Source organism: Bos grunniens, chromosome 7 (genome assembly GCF_055505025.1).
Source record: "Bos grunniens cultivar Pamir isolate PY7600 chromosome 7, Bosgru_T2T1.0, whole genome shotgun sequence".
In the NCBI taxonomy this organism is placed as follows: Eukaryota; Metazoa; Chordata; class Mammalia; order Artiodactyla; family Bovidae; genus Bos; species Bos grunniens.
The window spans coordinates 70367523-70389647 of NC_141171.1; the positions used below are offsets into that span (position 1 = coordinate 70367523).

Here is a 22125-nt window from a genome sequence, read left to right on the forward strand (position 1 = left end):
GCACACTGGTAAGCCACCAATGTGAACAGAAGACACAGCAGCCTCTGCTTTCAGGTTGTGATCTTATACATCTCACCTGAAACGTTTGAGAGGCTTCCTACATCCACATGAAATACCATAGGTGGAGGTGTGAGTGTAGGGGTGGGGAGAACCTTAGCCACAGTTATGACAGAACGTTTAAGGAAGGCATGGCACAGTCCATGCGTAAAGATATTACTTGCTGCCTTTGATTAGTTCCAGCTTTTGGGAAAACAGTTAATATCTTTGCTTAGCCCTTCTAGGAGTTGCAAATGGTTCTCCTAAGGTTCATGCATTATGAACTGACACTCTGACAGGATGCTAAAGCCAGCGTTTGCTCACTGGAAAAGCAACAACGGACTCACTTTTACTAATGAAAGTAACTTCTGTAGGTTACATTCTCAATGACAGCAACTCTCTTGGAAATGCAAGTACTCTTGTATGCTGATGGTTGTTTAGAAATGGGTACAAACTTTCTGCAGGGCAAACTAGCTAACACTGAGTGGAGAGGATGAAAGATTAAGTTCAGAGACCAAATCATGTGTTTAGAAACATCTCCAAAGGAAGCCCAGTGGCCACACAAACCACTTCTAACAACACTATTTTTTCCAGTGGACACGGTACACACCAGACTTGTCAGCCTTCAGAAATGCCATTGTGTGTTTCAGGAGGTCACTGTTCTTGCTCTGACTGCCCTGGATCCTTCTCTTCCTTCAAACTGGAAATAGAGACTGAAATTCTCCAAACCAAATCTTCCAGATGTCTAAACTGATGGGTGCGATGGAGTGGCTTAAAATGAGTAATAAATGAGAAAAGGCAAAAGAACTGACCTTCCTTCCATATTCTCCCTCTACAATCTACCTGTCCCCATGCAGGTTGGTGCATTTAGAGGAAATGAAAATACACATTTAACACCATCTGTGGAATTCACTTTGCCTGAGGCCACTGTGTCAGATATTGTTGCTGGGTTTTTCAGAGGGCAGGGGCATTTCTGCAGGGACAGAGACTAGGCCTGATAAACTGCTGACCTAGTCCCAGATGGAAAATTTTTATGATTATATTGGGACAATAGGTACTGTGACCCTTTAAGAACAAAATCAAACATACTGGGTTGCATTTTTCAAAGGCTACCCAAACAACTTTTAGGGAAGAATACATTCTTCTAAGTCTCCTTTCTAAGTCTGGAAATTAACAACTTGATCTTGCGGTCAGGCAGAGGGCAAAAGCACATCCATTCAATCAGCTTCAGAACTTTATTGCTGCAAAGATCCTTCCTTTTACAGCAAACACAACCAAGCTTAGAGATCCTAACTGATCAGTGCAAGACCCAACAGCTAGTAAACAGTTGAATCAGAAAGAAAAACTCCAATGTTGGAACCTAATTCACACTAGTCCCACATCAGTTTTCCATGAAAAGCCTGATTTAAAACAAAAAGGATCATTTACTGAGACATGAGATGTGGTACTGGGCATTTAAAATTTGTTAACTTATTATTTTTTTTTTTCTTTAATGGTCCCAAAGGTTCCTGTTTCACAGATGAGAAAACTGAGATAAAGGGTGAGTAGGCAATGAAAAGAAATATGACTAGATTATATCCATGGAAAAAAGACAGCAACTGCCCTTTAGACAACATCCTCATTAAAAGATCCATCTACTACAACTGCTGACCATTTCAAAGCCAAATGGTGCTGCCATTTTATAAAACGGCCATTGACTGCAAGCAAGGTCAGCAAAGGCTTCCAGGATCTTTAAAATATCATGGAGGATATCTACAAGATGTCCACATTTTAACAAAACCATTGCCAATCTCTCAGTCCGTTTTGCGAAGGCTCCTGGGACAAAAAACAACGTGCTCTGACTTGACCTAAATTCTTGTAAAAGAAATGTGACAATAACTGTAGCCCACAGGAAATGATGCAAGCTTAGAATGTACCAGAGCTGTGCTCAGCACTATGTTATACGTCATTAATTCCTAGCCATCCTTATGAAGTCTGTCCTGTGACTGTCACTGTTTTCACAGATGAAGGAAGACCCTGAGGACAACAGAGACATGATTGATCCTGCCCAAGTTTTACGGCAATAAGAGCAGAACCTGGATCCAAACTTCGGCAGTGTCCAGTGCCCACCCCCTTACTCACCCTCTACACTGGACCGCCCCATGGAAGCATTTAGCTGATACACTGTAAGGGATGACGTTATCTTCCCCTTGAGGGAAACATGGGTGAAAACAAACAGTAAAAGATTGTATCCGGCAAAATTATCTGGCTTTGACTTGAAAGGATAAGTGTGTACCCATATATGCCATATACACTCCCAAGAGGACATAAGTTTAAAAAGGGAAACTTTCCAAAATGGATCACACCTAAGCCCCAAACCATTTTCTATGAGGTGCATGGTGGTGACGTCACCCATAAAAAGGATGAGAAATGACACACACTTCTCCATTATCACCCCCCTGCTTGTTTCCTCTCACCTGGCAAGTTCTCCTTAATCAAGGAACTTGAAAATTGTATGGAGTCTTGAGGCAGCTCTGGGTAACACGGGTAGAATTCTGATATGCTTTCTTCATTAACTGCTCATACTCCAGAAATGAGAATGAAACCTCTCCTCCTGGGGAGTCTTTTCACTGAGAAACTCATCTTAATTGAATGCACAAATCAGTTAACTATCTTCAGATTCACAACCCATTAATGCCCCATTCTCACAGAGCAGCTTCTTTCTGGCTTGTTGAGAGGCTGGCACTCTCAGGGCTGTGCTGAGAGGGACGTGAGATTTAGCAGCAACAGGGAGGGGACAGCGGAGAGAAGGGCTCGCTCTTCACCAGCAAAGGAGCGTTCCAGGGCTGAGAGGGAGGAACAACGGATAACACTGCCTTTGCAAAACTGACGTCCTCCTATTACCAGTCTGTGTCAACTGTCAGGGATTCACAAATAATGCCATTGTGCCCTCAGAATGCCAGTTAAGCAGGCTTCAAATGTGCCTACTGAGGGAAGATGAGCCTTAAAATGTTTCATGGACATAATACCAAGATGGTATTAGTGATAAAAGCAAGTGGGAAAGAAAAACTAATTGCACATTTCTCTCTAGAAATATCTGGCCTGTCTTAAGGTCCCACTTTTCTTTCTCTCTCTGGAGCAGGAAGATCTAAGTAAGGTTTTTAGACGTGTCCCCAGAAGACTCCTGTTAGGTTGCTGTGCAGAGCACGGCAAGTCCCCATGGAAGAGATCCTGGATTAACTGCCCTTCTGTGACAGGGGCGGCTGAACTCTGAAGCAGGAATTATGCCAGCTGGATCTCATACTGAGCCACTTGAAGGCAGAAGAATGTGAGATTATGTCTCTGATGATGAAGACATTTATAATTAGACTTTGTAAGAGATATAAGCATATTTCTTACTGTGTGGGGAACTATTTAGGCTCTATCAACATTTTTTTTTTAATGTCATGAAATTATCAGAAACCACCAGGAAGATCCATTTCCCAAAATATGCAATACCATCTTTTTAGACAGGCTGATCTTGCTTTTGAAATAAACTCAGAATCTGTGCTTCCCTTAGCCAAGATTCTAAAATCAACCATGACTATAATTCTGTGAATAATAGAAAGGAGCTGCCTGACCTGCCACAGCCCTGCCTTGGGCTATGCAATTGAAGGTACCAACCAGCCCACAATGAAATCCACACTCGGTAGGAACTGATGTGAAAGTAGGGTTCCAATACACCTGCTAGTAGTGCCATTAGTTGTGACATAAGCCCATAAGCTCCCAGAAAGTTTAGGATTTGGAGAAAACAAAATAACAGTGTTACATGAGGGAGATAAACACACACTGAATAACAGCAGTTATGAGTTTCCTTTACGTGGCAGGAATATTTTCTTGGCTTTGGGATTTAGGATGTCAACAAGGAAGGCTGGGCATGCCAATTCTCTGAGTTTTGTTTGCCTGCCAGAATATTTAGAGGTCTGGGCAAGGTAAACCAACTCTCCCACATTTGTGCTTAAGGCAACGAGCCACTGACTTGTCCCAATCTGGGTATTCAATTATCTTTCCTCATGATGATACCAACATGGAAACTTTATAGAGAATCTATTTTATAGTCTGCAATATGGGGCACTGGATTTTATTTCCCCTTGGACAATAAGATTGTAGTTAGCATAACACAGTGAATCCAACATCAATCCTCTGTCAAAATAGTTCTATGAAGGCCAGAGAGAGGGTGGGCACACAGGAGGCACACCCAGTTGGCGATATATAAACATTGAAAGAGAAACTAAAATAAATGCTGTAAACAACAGAAGTCAAAGCTTTCTTGCAGTCATTAAAAACTGACACTGTAATATTCAAACAATAGGATATTTACTGAAATATCAGATCAATTCTTAAAGGATTTCAGGTCCCAGCGGGCTTTATTTGTAGTCGTCTGTTCAAAGTCCATTAGACAGGGTCCCTGCCTTTAGTAGAGTGGATCCAAATAAATTCTAAGAGAGGAAATAGATTCCATTCTCTCTGTTTACTTTATTACTATTGATTTCTGAATTCCCTCCAATCTCTTTCTTAACTGAGCAGATAATATACATTTAGTACCAAAGGTAATTATCCCAAATGAATACAGTTTGCAACTGAGTGATAAAAAAGAGAAAGGACACTGATAGATTACACACTTATACATTAAAATGTATGTCTGATTGTATTAATATATACAAGAGCTTTAATATGCTCACTTTATGGCTAGATATAGTTTCCTAGGCTAATCACAAGTTCACTTGTATACTTAGACATATTTTAGTTCCACTACTTTATGTTTTATAGCAATATCATATAGTGCAAATACTAAAATAATAAAAACAAAATAATTTCAAATATTTTTTCAAATCTCCTGTCTACAAAAAGAGACCATTTAGACAATGTTTTTAGACATGTAAAAGGGGTTAGAAAATTTAATTGCCAGAAATGACAATGGTTTTTAAAGCATCAAAGATAGAAAAGAGAACAAGGAGTGTATCATTTTTAAAGTGTATATAAAACAATTTAAATACCCAGTGACAGAGGAATGGGTAAATAAATTTAGTATATCCACACTGTGGGAGATTATGCAGTCTTTTAACACTATGTTTATAAAGAAGTTTTAATGCGTGGGAAAATGCTTGGTATTCTGTGAAAAAAAAAATAGGATATAAAAATGTGTGTGTGTGTATATACACAAACACAGTATAACCACAAATATGAAAAAATGTTTATATATATTTGTTACACATAGAAAAATATGAAAGCAATATACAAAAATGTAAGCAGTGGTTATCTCTGGGTGATGGGTACCGGAAGGTGCTCATTTCTCTTACTCTATCCTGTTCTTCTTTAAATTTTCTAAAATTAGCACACATTATTTCTACATAGTGTATACTATAATGTAATCACTATAACTACCTAAATATATAATCACTAAACACATGATAGATAGATGAATGGATAGACAACTGACATTGGATGGAAGGTCTGACCCACATTATGTTTATTCCTGGCTCAAGACTATCTGGGAGCCCTTGCATCCCAGGGGCTTCTGTTCCGGCTCCTCTTTGAAAACCTGCCCATTTATGGGTGAGTCTTCTACAGAGTCCTACCAGACCCAAGTATTGAACATGTAGTGATCATCACATTTTTAAAGAAGGGATATAATTACATAGACACTGAAGTTCTTCTGAGAGACAGCAGAGCACAGCAGTTAAGGGAACGGATTCTGGAGCCAGACTGCCTGGGTCTGACTAAGCCTCCTCCACTTACATTTGAGTAACTCTGGAAAATGACTTCATCACTCCATGCCTCCATGCTGTATATAAAGTATATAAAGATACTGTATATAATAAAGTATCAACCTCATAGAGAGGATAGGATGTTATAGCATTATATGAAAGTGGCTCAGTCATGTTAAACTCTTTGCAACCCCATGGACTATACAGTTTGGGGCTTTCCTGGTGGCTCAACTGGTAAAGAATCTGCCCACAATGCGGGAAACCTGCGTTTGATCCCTGGGTTGGGTAGATCTCCTGGAGAAGGGAAAGGCTACCCACTCCAGTATTCTGGCCTGGAGAATTCCATGAACTGTATAGCACTAGTATCTTTAACGGAGAAGGCAATGGCACTCCACTCCAGTACTCCTGCCTGGAAAATCCCATGGGGGGAGGAGGCTGGTAGGCTGCAGTCCATGGGGTCGCTAAGAGTAGGACACAACCGAGCGACTTCACTTTCACTTTTCATTTTCATGCATTGGAGAAGGAAATGGCAATCCACTCCAGTGTTCTTGCCTGGAGAATCCCAGGGACGGGGGAGCCTGGTGGGCTGCCATCTATGGGGTCGCACAGAGTTGGACACAACTGAAGCGACTTAGCAGCAGCAGTAGTAGCAGCAATATCTTTAAAATGCTTAGAAGAGTGTGACACATAAATACTCAAATTATTAAATTTAAAAAATTGACTTGTACCAATCAGAATAAAGTTACAAATAAATGAACAAAATACATGTAAAACATTTGAGTTTTTGTGTTTTGATAAGCTCATCTGGGGTGAGAGTATAATGTTCTGTCAAATTTAAGTCAGTACTCAGGAGTATAGTAGTTTTTGATGGCTTTCCCTTACTTGTCAGAGATCTGTCCATCATCCATTTCTAGAATGTTGGTGATGATATAAGGTCCAATGGAATACTTACTATGCGCTAGTACTGTTTATAATGCTTGGTTTGTGACTTTGTGAGTGCGTGCTAAGTCGATCAGTCATGTCCTACTCTTTGTGAATCCTATGGACTGCAGTCCACCAGGGTCCTCTGTCCATAGGATTCTCCAGGTAAGAATACTGGAGAGGGTTGTCATGTTCTCCTCCAGGGGATCTTCCCAACCCAGGGATTGAACCCATGTCATCTTGTGTCTCCTGCATTGGCAGGTAGGTTCTTTATCACTAGCGCCACCTGGGAAGACTTTGTGAATCTATACTTAGACTCTTGGAGAAGGAAATGGCAACCCACTCCAGTATTCTTGCCTGGAAAATTCCATGGACAGAGGAACCTGACAGACTGCAGTCCATGGGGTTGCAGACAGTCGGACATGACTGAGCGATTAACACGAAGACTCTAACAGAAGACTCAGAACTAAGCTAGGTGTAAAATAAATGGTATGCAGAGTGGAAAAGTCAATGAATGAATTACTTCACCCAAGTTGCATCAAGTTGTCCAAATGTGGGCATATTTCCACAAAGGGAAATACTAAGAACTAAAGTTGAAATGCAAGGTTCTTAGGGTCTACAATTTATTTCTACTGTTATAATATGGAGACAATGAGACGGCATTATCAAAAAAGAAGGGCAATGAAAAAAACTATTTATTCTGGAAAAGTTGAATGCTTAGCACTCTAAGGTCTACCAGGATCCTTTGCCTGGGGCATCCATAAGGATGGAGGAAGCAATGAAAGTGGAGAGACACAAGACAGCCACGGTGGCACCAATAAATACAAACAGCAGGTCTCACTGGTTCTCTGGGTTTTTTCCTACCAGGTAGTACATGACAAGAGAAAGCCAATTCAACTGAAATCAGAAACAACGCTTGAAATAACAGTATAGAATGGTCAGTTTTACCGTAATAAATTTCATTATTGAGCGAGAGAGGAAAACAACTATTTTGAGATACTGTCCATCGTTTTGTATGCATTTCAAAGTTACTCTTCACGCATCTAACTTCTAAATTCATAGTGTAACTTTGAGCATTTTGTGGAGGTCTTGGCTCCAAAGCAGCAAAGGAGAAGTGAAAGGTCCTATGGTCGTAAACTCTTGATAAGTTCTCAGTGTCACTTTTTTCAAATGTGGAACTGCTCAAACCACACAGATAATTATAGATGACCAGATTGTAACTGTTTTATTGCTTCTTTTTCCCCATAAATTTTAATTTTGGAAAGTTAAGTGAAAATGTGGTTCCAATTTTCTACAAATTGCACACAATTTGGTTTTAACAAGAAAATAGAAAGAAAGGGTATGTTCTTTAAAGTGAATTATGAACTAGAGTTTGTTTTCGCTCTCTCAACACCGCAAGAATAATAAAGCACAAAATTTAGAAAAGATGCCTTGCAAAATGGAAATAATGAACTGTAGTAATAAAAGCATAGAGTAATTTTTTTTATCTAAACATGATTTAAGCAATCCAACAGGATAATACAACTGTGTTTTCTACCTCTGGTGAAACAAGCTAAAATAAAAAAGGAAAGAAAAAAAAAAGAATGAAAGGAAACAGGGTAGAAGCTGACAATCTCAATGCATTGTATAACAGGAAATCTCTTAAGAAGAAAAGCCTGAGCACATCCCCATCTTATTCTCTCCAAAAGTGCCGCCGACTCAGAACTATTAGAAACAATTAACATAGAAAGCATCGAAATGCACACCTAGAAACAGAACAAAAGACAGGAAAGAGATTTTTAGTGGAAAAGAAATTACTGCCAGTTGCTGGGCTCTGGCTATAACCATAGAGTTAGACCAAAATATTTTCTCTATTCAAGGTGAAGAAGTGAAGTCGCTCAGTCATGTCCGACTCTTTGCGACCCCATGGACTGTAGCCTACCAGGCTCCTTTGTCCACGGGATTTTCCAAGCAAGAGTACTGGAATGGGTTGCTATTTCCTTCTCCAGGGCAGGTCATTCAAGGTAGTAGACAACAACTAGCATATTAATGATAGGAAACCCATGGTGTGTGTCTGCCACAACAAAACTACCAGCTTGATGGCAAATAATGAAATCAATCAACCAGCTGTTTTTCTCTCCTTTGTGCCAAACATTGGGTTGAATATATTCCTTAAAGTAACCATTGCTTTCATCTTATCAACAAAGTAGACTATATCTAAGTGTGAAGCAAAATAAATTATTCAGATAATAAACGATTTCATCACAGTTGTCAATCTCCATTGGTCAAATTGCTCCAGGCCAGTATTATGTAATAGCACTACCATGGCTTCCTCCAATTTCAACTTCTAAAATGTTTACTTTCATACGGTGACAACCAAAGATCACCTGTGCTTTGCTTGTATCCTAGAAACAAAGCCGATCAATTCTTAATACTTGATGTTATCTTGTACCCCTCGGTGTTCTCTCTGGGCCAAAATGTCGTTCTTGCTGAAATGTTTCTATCTGGGGTTAAAGTTCCAAGTGTAGAGAGCCTCTGATCATTAGAACACCAAGTTCTGACTTATGAAGGTCCAGCTATAAACTGGGACTTGGCAAACTTGAAGTATTACTCATTGACTAATAATCCTATTAGTCAAAACTGCAAACTTCTGGTCAACTGCATATTTTACATATTACTACACAAAGCTCGAGCAGAAGTTCACCATCCAAAATGTCCTTTGAAGGCATCACAAATAAGAAATGATTTACTCTCTCAAAATATAAATGCTGAATTCCACCCCCTCCCAGAAGTCAATAAATCTACATGTTGGTAAAGAGGCTCTTCCCTACCTGTAAAAAGTCAAGTTATGTAACCCTCAGGCAATGACCGTTCACTGAGCACAGATTTCATATGTACCTCGGTCCCCAGCGTCCACAGATGATAAAGTCTGATCAAAATGCTGATATAGCAAAATGGAAGGATTTCACAAGCAAAATGCTCAAAAACCGCAATAACTGAGCCAGAGGGAATCCACAGAAGGGCATCTTGAGAGAGAGACAAATGAGAAGGATTACTCACAGACCCAGGCTGACGCACTCTTCCACTCATTCTTCCAGACACTTTTCCGTAAGAACTCCCTCACCTACACCTCCCGCTTCAGCCTTGTTTCCACATCTGTGACATCAGATCAAAAACCCCATCCTTTTTACATATCAAGGATCCCCAAATAATTGGCTCTCATTTCTAAGAAAAAGTGTCTGGATGATACTGGATGAAGATAAGAAACTCTAGTCACTTCAATGCAAGTAATTGTTCTTACTCAAAACTGAATGCAAGTGAATGTTCAGGATTTTCCTTAATAAGATGAATAAATACACTGTTGCTGCTGCTGCTAAGTTGCTCTAGTCGTGTCCAACTCTGTGCAACCCCATAGACGGCAGCCCACCAGGCTCTGCCGTCCCTGGGAGTCTCCAGGCAAGAACACTGGAGTGGGTTGCCATTTCCTTCTCCAATGCATGAAAGTGAAAAAGTGAAAGTGAAGTCACTCAGTCGTGTCTGACCCTCAGTGACCCTATGGACTGTAGCCTTCCAGGCTCCTCTGCCCATGGGATTTTCCAGGCAAGAGTACTGGAGTGGGGTGCCATTGCCTTCTCTGGAATAAATACACTAAACCCCCTCAAATACCTTAACAGGGACATGTCATGGAATATGAGGGCAGGGGGTAGCAATGCAAATGATGAGCTTAGGAAATCATTTGTATATAAATTCTGGAATAGTGTAGAACATATGCTAAGAGCTAACAATGAAGAGAGGGAGCTGGGTGGGGCAGAATTTCTCTTATAGCTTATTGTATAATTTTCACATATAAAGACTGCCCATTTTTGAGATGCTAGTGCTCCATAACAAGGGGAGAAAGCAGGAGACTAGAACTGAAAGCAGTCCTACACCCTCGGTGCCCCAGGCAAAACCTATCCCCAGGGCAGAGTTCCCTGGACCCCCAGGCTGGGCTGCCCTCCCACTCCAAGGCCATTTATCCAGTTTTCTACCAGTGTTTTATCTATTTGATTGGCATCACATGCCAACACAGCCTGCCCTCTGTTTATTTCTGCTGTGCACTGGAGTCATATTTGTATCCCTGAGCCTTTGCACCATACTTTGCATACAGCTGGCACTCAATGAAAGGCAGAGAATGAAACTCAAGTGGACAACAGATGTGCCTCTGTTTTAGGAAGTTCATTTTATTTTTAAACTCCTAAACCCTTCTTGGGATTAGTTCACTGAAAACCTAAAGGTGAGAGAAAGGACAGAAATTGAGAGGGCATTTTGAGGCATTTGATGGACCTGGAATCCTCACAGAGTTTAAGTCTGAGGCTTACAAAAGACCTAGAACAATGCCCGGCCCAAGTTAAGTGCACCCTTACCAGCCGAGAAGCAGGGAGTGGGGAAGGGACCTTCGGGAAGATGTCTGGTGGGGAGCGATGTCAAGAGACCCTGCAAAGATGGACGAGGGAATCTAGGACAGGGTCACCCAGCAGATGTGAACACAAGTACCAGTATATTCAAACCAGAGTTTGGAGAAAGAGCCCCTGAAAGAGTGTAAATCAAGACAGCTGGTGGCTTTTCTATTGAAAAAAGCAAAGTGTAAAGGCATATTTTTTTAAAAGGTTTTTCCCTGAAACTTCTAACCTGGCCAAAATGTCGGTGGCACTTTAACAGCTTAGAGAATTTAGGCGCCAACCTTAGGGAGTTTTGGAGTTGGCCCAGAGTCCTAACTTACTGAGCTTGCTATGCCCTGGAGGTAGGTTCACACCATCAGGTCATGGCTGAGCCTCTCAGCTCCAAACTCTCATTCCAGCAGACTCTCACCCTTCAGCCTAATCTCAACCACAGCTAAACTTTCCCAGCCTCTGGAGACAAGCATTTGGGCTGCCTTCTGACCAAGTGTGAGATAGGGTTTTTTTTTTTTTTTCCCTCTGTTTATGAGATAGGCTACAGAGCCTTTCCCAGGATAATCAGTCATCTTGACTGGTGACCCCAGGCACAGGCAGACAAAACTGGGAGATCTAAATCAATGGATTTGTTTTGTAAAAATCACTCAACTCTATTGGGACAAATTTGATTTGGTTTTACTTTTATTTGCACCTTTTTTAAAAATTGAATGACATTTGTTTTTTAAGAGCTACTTTGAATACTTTGCTTGAACCCATTCCTAATTAAAAATAATCTCTAAGTATAAAAATTATGGTTTTCTAATTTTTTTATTCACATATCCATCAATCTGTCCATTCAACAGCCATTACTAAATTTTTTACGCCCCACCAGGCATTATGCTTGAGGTGATCAAAATGCAAACTCTTATCCTTCCAGTGGTATATTTTTTCATTCCCCAATAAATATTTGGTAAATAAAATGAGGAACGAATGAACTAAGTCATGAAGGAGCCAAATGCAAATAAGAAAATAAGCAGAGGGGAGTGAAATTTATGCATGTGACATTGTTTGAACACTCAAATTCTTAGCGAATTCTGCCACAGACTTAAAATGTGGGCATTTATCACTAATTCCTGTGGCCTTGATGTTGAGGTTCTGGACATAAAAACAAAACAGTTGGTGGGACTTTTCTGTAAAAATGATGACTTTTGACCCAGATGCTCAAAAAAGAAAATAAAGTGAGCTCTTCTTCCCAGATACCCCATCCTCCTCCTCCATGGGCTGAGCCAGAGGCTTATCTTCTCCTGGTTAGTCTGGAGCAATGCTTTGCTCAGCTCTGACCCAGATGTTGGCATGGTACAGATGGCAAGGCCACACACCTGCTCACAGAATTGGAAAACCGCAGTGGCACCTAGAGCTTCACAAGGCATGCATCCTATGTTCTCTAGAGAGAAGGAGGGCTGTGTGCTGGGTAACCCACAATCATCATCACAGGGCCATCCGAATCATCTCCCTTTTAGGCTAACCCTTGCACTCTCATTTCTGCACATGTATAGTCTTCCTTCTACTGCATCAAGTAAGACATCAAAGTGTCCTTCATTCTAATAGTCACTGGGGAAAATATGGGATGAACTGAAATCTGAGAAAATCAGATCTTTTAGATTATAATCTCCATGAGGGCAGAGCCTGTGCGCATCTGATACATGATATCTCCAGTAAGTACATTATGGATGATGATTAATAAATATCTGTGGAATGGATGAATGAACGATCAAGGCACAGTGCCACATTTCAACTACCTTGGTGGCTAAATACTAAATAATGATAATGCCACATGCTCAGGACACTAAGCCCACATGCTCAGGACGCTAAGGCCATCTGCCTGTAGCCAAATCCTGGTTTTGCCACCTTCTTGTTGCATGACTCATTGGAAAAGGCTCTGATGCTCGGAGGGATTGGGGGCAGGAGGAAAAGGGGACGACAGAGGATGAGATGGCTGGATGGCATCACCGACTCGATGGACGTGAGTTTGAGTGAACTCCGGGAGATGGTGATGGACAGAGAGGCCTGGCGTGCTGCGATTCATGGGGTCGCAAAAAGTTAGACACGACTGAGCAAATGAACTGAACTAAACTGAACTGTTGCATGACTTGGAGCAAACTCTTAACTCTTCTTTGACTCAGGTTCTTCACGTGTAATTTGGGGATAATAATAGTACTTCTCTCACAGCGTTAGGTTTTTTTTTTTTTAAGAACAGATGTCTAAAAATATGTCATATACTCAAAACAGTGAGTAGAGTGTAGTTAGTACCTTTTAAGTGTTAGCAGCAATAGTTGTTGTTATTTGCTAAAGACAACTGGGGGATTCATTCAGTCAACAAACATTTTTTGAGCATCTGCTCTGGGGCAGACATAGTATTAGGCACTGCGAATACTCTGGTGAACCCAATAGAAATAGATTGTCAGATAATCAATTCACAGATTGAGAACTACCTAAGGTCATCAATTGTAAAAAGTCCCATTTCTTGAGTCCTTAATATGCACCATTTATAATCTGCTAAGTGCCTTACTCATATTATGTTTTAATCACTACAACAAACTAGTAAAGATTATATGTTTATTTCCCCCATTATTCAAGATAAGAAAAAAAAAATTTTAAGTAGTGAAGTAACCTATCAAAAGCTAGAGAGCAGGCAGGGCTTTTATCCATTCTTTCATTCAACAACCACTGGGAACCACTGTATTCAAGGCTCTATGTTGACAAGAGAAGAACTGGTACACACAAGAAGCCACAGTGGCAGCCACAAGTTTTTCAAAAGCAACCTGTCTCAAATTAAAAGCACACAGCAGAGAAGGATTATAATAGTTGAGCTAGGATATGACATTTATCTCCATGAATATGGGACAACAACACTAAACAAGTAACAGTTCATTCTGACAATCTGCTTGCCAACAAGCAAACAAATACTGTTTCAAGCTGATTCAAATGCACCTCCATTTAAAAGCATTCACAATTTTAAAAATATATGATCTATTAGAAAAAATCATCAGCATTCTTTTTAATTCAGGCACTACAGAAGCTAAGCAATCATTGTTGCAATTAATTGCTTCCTTATTGCTTACCACTTTCCTTTCATTACAAGAAATTAAAGAGTAGAAGCAATTTTACAATATATATTTATTCAAGCTAAGATGACTTGACATCATTTATTGTATTTGTACTTCCCAAACATTAACTTATTATTCTTTTAAAACTAAAATTCCTTTATCTCCAAACTGACTTAGCATACTCCCTGCAGTGCATACTTGATAATCATGACTCAAAAATGTGGAGCTGGAAGGGGCTGAGATAATATGTTGTCACTCCCATATTTATCATTACATTTCCTGAATCACCCAGCTTCATAATGATGATTTCTTTCCATTCTTTGCACCGTTTGGCAACTACATGTTTTGTGAATACCTAAGAACGCTTATAAATATTCTCCTTCCTTGCAGCCAATAAATCTTTAAAATTAAAAGACAAAGTTAAAATGACTTCTGCACTTCACCAATGCCTCCACTAAATGTACCATACATCTCGCAATTTCAATATTCACAGTTTAAGACTCAGTGATGACTTTCAATCTTACTTTGTGGATAAAGAAGGAGGGGTATGCTTTGTAGTTTACTAAAAGCTATTTTAGGAGTTAGTCTTGAGAGCTGGATATTTTATTTTTTCTGTTTCTTCATCCTTCCCTCTCCATCTACCTTTATTGACATGGGCATTAGCCTCTTGTTCCACAGAATCTTTTTTTCTTTTAAAGCCAGAAATGGAGAGACAAATATTATAGAAACAACAATTTCAAGGATCTGGTGCAATGACATGGATCAATGCTTATTGAAATTTCTGGAAGCTTGATCTGCTGAGAACATAGTCAGCCGGTATGGCTCATATTTCTAGATAATGATCACAGAGTGACTGGGGGATGGGGTAGTGAAAGTGAAGCTTCTGGGCAAATGATAGCAAGGCTTTAGCACTGGGGAAAATCCAAAGATGCTTAGGAAAAAAAGTGTGTCTGGGTGATGCTCTGCAGGCTTGAAGTGATATCCATTTATATACTGTTCTAACGCTCCTGAACTATTTGCTATTTAAAGAAGCCCTCCTCCCACCTTTATGTTCTCTACCAGATCACACTTATTTTTTTTAATTTATTTTTAATTGGAGGATAATTGCTTTACAATGTTATGCTGGTTTCTGCCCCACAATGATGTCAATCAGCCATAAGTATACATATAATTAGGCTTCCCTCATAGCTCAGTCGGTAAAGAATCTGCCTGCAATGCAGGAGACCCGGGCTTGATTCCTGGGTCGGGAAGATCCCTTGAAGAAGGAAATGGCAATCCACTCCAGTATTCTTGCCTGGAAAATCCCATGGACAGAGGAGCCTGGTGGGCTACAGTCCATGGGGTCGCAAGAGTTGGACACAACTTAGCAACTACACCCCCACCACCACCATACATATATCTCTTCCCTCTTGAATGACCTCCTCATCCCTCCTGCCAATCCCACCACTCTAGGTCATCACAGAGCACTGGGCTGAGCTCCCTGTGTTATACAGCAACTTCCCACTAGCTATCTATTTTATATATGGTTTTATATATATCTCACTGTTACTTTGAATCCGTCCCCCATCTACTTCACCTGCTATGTCCACAAGTCAATTCTCCATATCTGCTTCTCCATTCCTGCTCTACAAATAGGTTCTTCAGTACCATATGTATGTGTTAATATATTATATCTGCTTTTCTCTTTCTGACTTATTTCATTCTGTATAACAAGTTCTAGGTTCATCCACCTCACTTCAACTGACTCACATTCATTCCTTTTTATGACTAATATTCCATTGTTTAAGTGTACCACAACTTCACCATTCATCTGTCAATAGACATCTAGGTTACTTCCATGTCCTGACTATTGCAAACAGTGCTGCAATGAACACTGGGGTTCTTATTTTTTCCATAACACTTTTACCAGTCTGAAAATTATGTTATTTACTTGCTAACTTCTGTATTGCCTTCCTTCTCTTAGTAGAATATAAGTATCTTGGAGGCAAGAACCTCATTTTTCTGGGTCACAGAGCCTAGAAAATGCCTAGAAGGTAACAGGTATCAAAAACTTTTTTGTTAAATTAGAATGTCAATATTATTACACCCTCTCTTTCAAAAAAGAAACAAAATGATAACAAAATATTCACTGCTGCTGCTGCTGTTGCGTCGCCTCAGTCGTGTCCGACTCTGTGCAACCCCATAGAGGGCAGCCCACTAGGCTCCTCCGTCCCTGGGATTCTCCAGCCAAGAACACTGGAGTGGGTTGCCATTTCCTTCTCCAATGCAAGAAAGTGAAAAGTGAAAGTGAAGTCGCTCAGTGGTGCCCGACTCTTAGCGACCCCATGGACTGCAGCCTACCAGGTTCCTCCATCCATGAGATTTTCCAGGCATACTGGAGTGGGGTGCCATTGCCTTCTCCGAAATATTCACTACTGATAGGATAATCTTAAATTCTAGAAAGAACTTAGACTTCTTCAGCAATGAAATACATCCTACCATTTTAGGAGTTACTATGATGATGGCATATTGTCAAGTTCATGTGTTAACATCGTAAACATTACAGATAAATTTATAGACTCATGATTGACGCATATGAATGTCAAAATTTCAAGCCAACTTAAAGATTTTGCTCAGAAACAATAATACTACAGCCTTGTCCAAAAACCATCTTAAAATATAAAACGATGTCATGTTGAAACAAAGTGGCATAAATGTATCACATTCAACTCAGTAACTTATGAAGAAATACAACAGATGCAAATGTCTTTAGACAAGACAAGAATTCCCTCCAGATACAAGAGCCCATAATAGAGACAAAGATCTCTCTGGTCCCTAAATGAACCACACGGCACTGGGATTGTCATTAGCTACTGTAAGGCAACGAAGAACTTATCAAATCAGAGCCAATGTGTTATTAAAACCAGGCACAGTGGCTTTAAGGCAATATAGATTTCTGAGCTATTTATTTATTTATTATTACTATTGCGGGTCCCACTGTCCCAGCTGCAACAATCCCAACTCTGCAGGGCCCATGTAACAAGGCGATAGTATCTGAGAAATAATGAGCTGAGGAATGCTGTTCTTTCTTTCAGAGCCATCTCAGGTGCGATCTTATACCGTAAGGACTGGATCAATACACCCAGCAGCAAACCGCTCGATACCCCCTGAATTATTGCTTCATTTTTCTTCTTATTATAGATGAGTTGTGTTATTATTTTCCCCAAATCAATATTTTACAACCTTTTTTATCCGTTTCTCCATAAATTTTGTGATTACTTTAAACTGGGAATTCCGGTACACTAAATAAGATGCAGTATTTGAAAGGGACGGAATGTACTGACATGTTTTTGTTTTTGTTTTACTCTTTTATACACAGTGCCTTGTTTAAAGGCACATCATAATCAATAGCTGAAGGAATGTTTTCACAAAGAAAAGTTTAACATAACCCTGTATTCGCAAAATAAAAGTGCAAATCCTTTAAAATAGCAGCAGCCCAAACAACTGCAAAGCTGAAAAACACAGAAGGCGGTGCGATTGATCAGCACTTTGCATCTGAAATTTCATTCCTAATGCTTCTTCTCTCCTCCAGTTTAAGGGCCAATGCAATTCCCTTAAATTGTTTCTCACAAAGGAGATAAGTCTATGCACCTTGGAGAGAGCTAATTGGCTTCTATAGCTGTCTCCTGCTAAGTGTTTAAAACATCAGCAAATCAAATCATGTAAACTCATACCCTGCTCTGCTGTCAGTTTGCTCCAAGCTTGATTATTTAGATGTTCACATTAGCAGCGCCCACACTTAAGAAAGAGACCGGGAATACACTCCCTCTGTGAGTTCCGGGATGACTTGAGTTAATTCTATGCTTCCTATGAAATAATGTGTGTTATTTGGCAGAGATGCTCAGTGGTAACTAAATAATCATTACTGTGCAGCCAGTGGTAATTACATGGTAATTCACATTAACTTCATAATAAGCACTGTATTTTTCACTATATCCATCTGAGGATGAAGCAGAATCATAGTCTTTCATTTCTTTTTAATGCCACCCAAAATAAAAATAAAGTAAAATCACTTTAAGGGCAGAAGGACAATACAACCCTGGTGAGTTAAGCTACAGATTTCATTAAAGAAATACTTAAATCCATTAAGTCTAATTAGACATGACATCCCAGAATTCACAAACAGCACTTCTAATAAACTCATTAAAAAATTTTGGTGGCTTCTTTAGAAAATGGGAGGAAATTATGTTATATTACAGGCTGTTATATTACATTAAGGTTTTATAATTTTATACGGCCTCTTCTCTTTTTATGTAAAAACCTACGAAACTTTATAAGAATAGTTCTACTTAAATCAATGAGTCTTAAACAACAATGTGCTTCTTGTAATATGTACTTAATAATGCAATAAACTATTCTAAGTGGTGTAGAATAAAAGGTGAAGCACTTTATTTTGATTGGCTGAAAGGTATCAGGATAAAGGGACCTAATTCCTTATAGTATTGCAGTGCACAAGTTACATTCAAATCTCCATTTACATATATATTATTTAATTTGGGCAATTATCAAACCCTGAAACCACTTTTCCATTACAACCTGGACCCTTAAAAGGATTCACATCATGAATGCATCATATATAAGTGTACAAAAAAGAATTCTGAGGAGAAGAAAGCAGTAGGAACAACTTTAATTGAATACTTATATTAGCAGATTAAATTGGGTCTGTTGTAAATGAGCCACTCTTAATTAGCTGCAGTTAGAAGTGGAATCTTTTTGCCTTTTAACACTGTTTATGGGATTCTCATGGCAAGAATACTGAAGTGGTTTGCCATTCCCTTATCCAGTGAAGAAATTAAAAGACACTTGCTCCTTGGTAGAAAAGCTATGACCAACCTAGACAGCATATTAAAAAGCAGAGACATTACTTTGCCAACAAAGGTCTAGTTAAAGCTGTGGTTTTCCCAGTATTCATGTGGATGTGAGAGTTGGACTATAAAGAAAGCTGAGCACTGAAGAATTGATGCTTTTGAACTGTGGTGTTGGAGAAGACTCTTGAGAGTGCTTTGGACTGCAAGGAGATCAAACCAGTCAATTCTAAAGGAAATCAGTCCTGAATATTCATTGCAGGGACTAATGCTGAAGCTGAAACTCCAATACTTTGGCCACCTAATGTGAAGAACTGACTCATTGGAAAAACCCCTGATGCTGGGAAAGATTGAAGGCAGGAGGAAAAGGGGATGACAGAGGATGAGATGGTTGGATGGCATCACTGACTCAACGGACATGGGTCTGGGTAGACTCGGGCAATTGGTGATGGACAGGGAGGCCTGGTGTGCGTGGTTCATGGGGTTGCAAAGAGTTGGACACGACTGAGTGACTGAAATGAACTGAAATGAAGACATGGGTTTGGGTAGACTCCAGCAATTGGTGATGGACAGGGAAGCCTGGTGTGCTGCAGTCCATGGGGTCACAAAGAGTCGGACATGACTGAACTGAGGAAGTGGAATTAATATATTTTATTTTTGACTCTACTCATTACATTTAGTATCAGTGGACAACTAGGTCTTTTTTGCTTTTCACCAACTGAGTACCTTTTAAGGATGGTCTGATAAAAAGCTTTATTTCAATTCTAACGTAAGACCCAAGCGAGGTTTCGAGCTGAACCCCCTTATACAATCAGGATTTTTTAATGGACGATGATATGCCACTGAAGCAGCGATATATTCTTCTCTGATAACTGTGGAACAGACCTGCAAAAATCCACACATTCATTCACTGGCAACCAGTCAGGCAGCAAATAGCAACTGAAACACCTCAGTGCCAGGCACATAGCACAGATCTCTTCCCAGACAGACTTGCATCTTGTCCCTGGTTACCATCATCTTACAAGTATTTCCCTCTCACTACCCCTGATGATGATGATGATGATGATTTTGCGTCTAAAGCCACTAAGTGTAAGATCACTGAATGCAGCAAAGCGTGACACATCTCCTTAAGGACTTTCAGGGAACTGAGATTTAAAGGCAGAGTGGAGGGTCCACAGGTGTCTTCAGGCTAAGGGAACATGCTCACTAGTTTCCACGGGCACTAGACACAAGGCTGTGGCGGGGACAGCATATTTGGGTGGACGCTGTCTCATCCCTCCTGCATCTGGACCTTGGGACAATGACCCTCCTGTCTGATGAGGTTTCCCGACACTTTCTAGTGACCAATAGATGTCTCGATCTTAAACTGGGCTTTCACCAAAAGACAGGATAAAGAAAATGCCCGTAGATCACAAGGCTCCACTTCACCAAGGGTAAAATGGCACTTGACTTTCCGCTCAGAGTTTGATTTACTCAGAGACAAAGCAAAGCTCCTTCGTGTCTTGTCAACAAAAAGTCAAGAATGCAAACAAATCGGAATGGTAGTGTCTATGACACTTTTTAAAAGACAGATCACATATTGGAAGCCCAGGAATCAAACACGCTATATTATCTCACCCTTTCCTTGAAAGGTCAGAGACTGATGACCTTAAAGAATTCAGGAAGAGCCTGCTAATTACTATGGTGATGTTGGTTGAACGATTTTTATATCCATGCAAAAATGTGATGTCTTTACATACTCATAAATATGGAAGTCCATTCACAAAATAACTAGTTGAGTCCATTTATGTATGATTTGTTCCAGCTCTGTATGCAAATCGATTATACATCAGATCAGTTTGGGAAAAGCTCTTCCTACAGAAGTCTCAGTTACCTTCTCTACAAAATGGGCAGGTTGGTTCAGGGTATCTCTGAGGGCCTTTCTGGTTCTAAAGTTCAGACTTACGAGCCTGCTTTTCTCCAGTCTGTTCTGATGAGATCCACTGCTGAGTGAGCACTCACTGGATGCGAGTACTGTGCTAAGGGTGTCACATGCATTATCTAACTGGATCCTGACAGCAACCACATGAGAGACTATCATTCCCCATTGTAAAGATGAGGAAACAATCTAAAACTGTATCAATATTAAGAAACAATTCAGATCATATCAACCAGTGGTGAGTGCTATGAATAAAACAAAACTACTACATATAACAAATGTGCAATGCTGAAGAGGCAGCCTAAGACTCCAGAGGCCTCCATCTAATTACTGAATCATATCTGCAGAAAACTAAAAAATAAAGTAAAAGTATTTGAAGTCCATTTTTATATGTAAAAATATGAAATACCAAAATGTCTAACCAGTTACTTAGGGTGAAAAAGATCCAGTACCAGACCCATAACTAGGTAACCTAGATGATTTTAAATGAATCACTGTACCTCTCTCTAAACTGCAGTTTTCATACCTGAAAATTGGTCTAAAAATACTTGCCCTTTCTACCTTACAAAAGAGAATTAAATGGGAAAGGCTCGGTCATCCATACAGACTGCACTTAGGTAAATTTACTTAATTACATAGACATAAGATAAAAAGGAACAAAATTGGGCCATCTGTAGAACCATGGATGGACCTAGAGACGGTCATACAGAGTAAGTCAGAAAGAGAAAAACAAATCTTGTATACTAACACATATATGTGTGGAACCTAGAGAAGTGGTACAGATGATCTTATTTGCAAAACAGAAATACGACAAAGACATAGGGCACAAATGTATGAACACCAGGGGAGGAAGAGGGGGAGAAATTGGGAGATGGGGATTAATAATATATGCGCTGATACTATGTATAAAATAGATAATAAGAGCCCACTATATAGCACAGGGAACTGGATTCAATGCCCTTTGATGACCTAAATGAGAAGGAAATCTAAAAAAGTGGGAATATATGTACACATACAGGCTTCCCTGGTGGCTCACATGGTAAAGAATTTGCCTGCAATGCAGCAGACCCCGGTTCCATCTCTGGGTTGGGAAGATCTCCTGGAGGAGGGCATGGCAATTCACTCCAGTATTCCTGTCCTGAGAATTCCAAGGATAGAGGAACCTGGTGGGCTATAGTCCAT

At 39.9% G+C, this 22125-nt stretch overlaps 1 protein-coding gene across 17 annotated transcripts in view; it reads right to left on the bottom strand.

Annotated features, from left to right (window-relative positions):
* Window positions 1–22125, bottom strand: part of EBF1 (EBF transcription factor 1) — a 411245-nt gene that overhangs the window by 46440 nt on the left and 342680 nt on the right. Inside the window, exon 11 of one of the 17 annotated variants that reach the window (XM_086412677.1) lies at window positions 1–22125. This exon is cut by the window's left edge and continues 14863 nt beyond it; it is cut by the window's right edge and continues 11678 nt beyond it. The exons of the other annotated variants lie outside the window; for them this stretch is intronic. The gene's annotated coding sequence lies outside the window, so the exon portion shown is untranslated. 17 annotated transcript variants of the gene reach the window in all.